Genomic DNA, 2,729 nt, shown 5'->3' on the forward strand with positions numbered 1-2,729 from the left:
TTTTTTTTTTTTTTTTTTGAAGAAATGGCTGAATAGATGTCCCATTCACCCATCTTCCTTATTACTCTCTTTCTCCACTTTCTTGGTCTTGCTCGCTGCAACTCCTTTTCCCCTTGTCCCTTTCCCTTCTCCTTCTCCAATCAGATTTGAAATAAAAAAAAGCCCCATGTATGTGGCCATGGTTGTGGACTGGGGAAGAAAAATAAGAAGAAGAAGAAGAAGAGGCAACCGTTGCCTCTACCTTGCTCCTCACATGCCAAAAATCACCAACATCAGTCGTGGAAGACACTGCGCTGGCCTTCTCCCCCTTCCAACACTCCCCAAATCAAAAACCCAGGCCAAAGCCAAGAGAATCTCACACGAATCGACGCAGGGTTTGCCGGAATTCGCATCTGAGATCTCAAGCATGGGTCGACTACAACATAGGAAGCTGGTTCAGTTAGACTTACAGGTATGGTGTCACAGGAGAGGCGATCTCCTGGTGTACGATTCCATGCCCAACAACAGCTTAGACAAACACCTATTCAACCAGCTGAAATCAACACTGAGCTGAGAGCAAAGAGATGGAGTGAGAGAATGAGAGAGGAGGGACAAGTGACAGCCATGTGATGAGGGTTTGTTTCAACTTTCAAGTAGGGATTAAGGCAAATAGCTTTATAAAGTTAGATTTTACCATTTTAACCTTAAAAATGTAACGTTATATATAACATGTACTCCAAAAAGAGTTGATAACAATTTTTAGCTAAAAATCATAAATGATTTCAACCCCGACATGATTTTTGTGTTTTATAATTTTTTTTTTTTTAATAGAAACAAGCTCCATAAATGATACCACATCCAATCAAAGCCATTTTTAAGAACAAAAATAAAAATGAAAAATAATACCAAAGAGGATGCTAATCACCAGTGGAGAAAAAGTTCCAACATAATAGACCCCTTCATCTAGGGCATACCTTTAGCTACAACTCTTTTTCTGAACTTCTCTATTGTCCCATCCACGCTTCTTCCTCTTATAGACCCACTAAGCATCCCACGAGGTTTATGCTTTGTGGTGGATCAACAAGAGTCCAGGTTTGGTTATAATATATAGAGTGCATCTCAGAGAATATAGACTATCCATATTACTCATCTCTACATCCTACATAGCCTCATTAAAAGGATGTGGGTCTACTTTTTCTTCTCGTTCATTGAAGAGAAAAACGCAATGGAGGCTCATGAGGTCGTTCTACAAATCTAGGAATCAAATATAAAGCAGGACTCCAATAGCCAACAGTTAACTTTTTCCAACAATTGATTAACATTGGTTAGCAATGTACATAACACATTGGATTTGACCCATTTACAATACAGTACCAAAAAAATCAAGAACAGCACAGCACCCTTTGACCGGACGGGAGGGACACATCAGACTTGACCTATTACATTACAGTACCAAAAAATCAAGAATGCACAGCTGCATAACTCATTTGCAACAATTAGCATATGTATTAAAAAGTATCTAAGAAAAAAAAAAAACATTAACTAATCTCGTCTATAACTTGATGCCGCAACACAATCTGAAAATTGAATATATTCAAAAACAGTAACTCGTAGGAGGAGATAGTGCAGAGCTAAAACTGAGAACTGAAGATCAACCTTTTCTAACCATATCACAGTAATATATTCAGAGAAATGACAAGATGCCGGTGTTTCAAGAGCGAATAAACCACCATTATTCCATGTGAGGACAACTAGAAGAAATAATCAAGCCCAAAGCAGTGTCACCAAAAGGAATAGCATAAGAGCCAACCCAAAACAGAGACCCACAATTGCCATAAATGCCTGTAAGGAGGAGAAAATAAAGAGATGAAATGCTTATAACTGTGATGTCAACTTCTAAGAAACTGTGAAAGTTGTCTTGGTTACCTTTCCCTGAGACTCAAACTTGAACTTCATTGTGAACCATGACAATCCTTTATCAACTGTTGGTGCAAGTGCTACAGCCCTGCAAAAGGAGCGCATCTTGAAAAAGTCAGTGATGGGAAAACTCAATGACACAAGTACACAGTGTAAGACCAGCTCCATACTAAAACACCAGAACTAGCAGAACCAGGATAACCAATATATACAAAACAGAACAACGAAAAGGATAAAATTATAACTTGAGATGGACAAATTGGAAAGCTCTAATTTTCTGGTCAACTGCCAAGCTGAATGATGAGGTATGGAAGGCTGAAACAAATCAACACTAACAAACCTATAAAAAACAGAATCACATTGAGCCTAAAATACAGCAGAAACTTAAGAGTGGACAGAACTTTCAAACAATGAACTCGATGAAGATGCGATTAATATATTCTAGAGGACCTATGGGGGTGATTAAAATGGTAAAGATACCAAAAGAAGTTAATGGTTGGATGGACAAAAACTGACATGGACAGAAAATAGAAACTAAATAAAAAGTAAGTTAGCAAGCTCAAAAAACCTATCAACTCATGAACCAACCATCTGATGAACACTAGGTTAAATGAAGTAGGGATGGAGTAGAGTAACATAGTTTAATCTCAGCAAAAATTGATGGTCAGATTCTTAGAATCTGTTGACTGAAGGTTAGACGATGTTGCTGTCCAAAAGTAGGTCACAGACACAAAACAGTGCTGGAAAAGACTAACAGAATATAAGGGGACTTCATAACAGTATTAAATAAACACAAGAAGAATAGAAATCACCACAAGGATGCCCAAGTTGCA

General features: G+C 38.0%; 1 long non-coding RNA gene across 1 annotated transcript; it reads right to left on the reverse strand.

The window, feature by feature from the left end:
• Positions 1-1,265: 1,265 nt before the first annotated feature.
• LOC122071927 lies at positions 1,266-2,675 on the reverse strand. The gene is made up of 2 exons (XR_006138308.1): positions 1,906-2,675; positions 1,266-1,821 (listed from the first exon to the last, which is right to left on the reverse strand). It is a non-coding gene; the product is annotated as an uncharacterized LOC122071927 (long non-coding RNA).
• Between the last annotated feature and the right edge of the window lie 54 nt (positions 2,676-2,729).

This window comes from Macadamia integrifolia, chromosome 2, assembly GCF_013358625.1.
Source record: "Macadamia integrifolia cultivar HAES 741 chromosome 2, SCU_Mint_v3, whole genome shotgun sequence".
Classification (NCBI taxonomy): domain Eukaryota; kingdom Viridiplantae; phylum Streptophyta; class Magnoliopsida; order Proteales; family Proteaceae; genus Macadamia; species Macadamia integrifolia.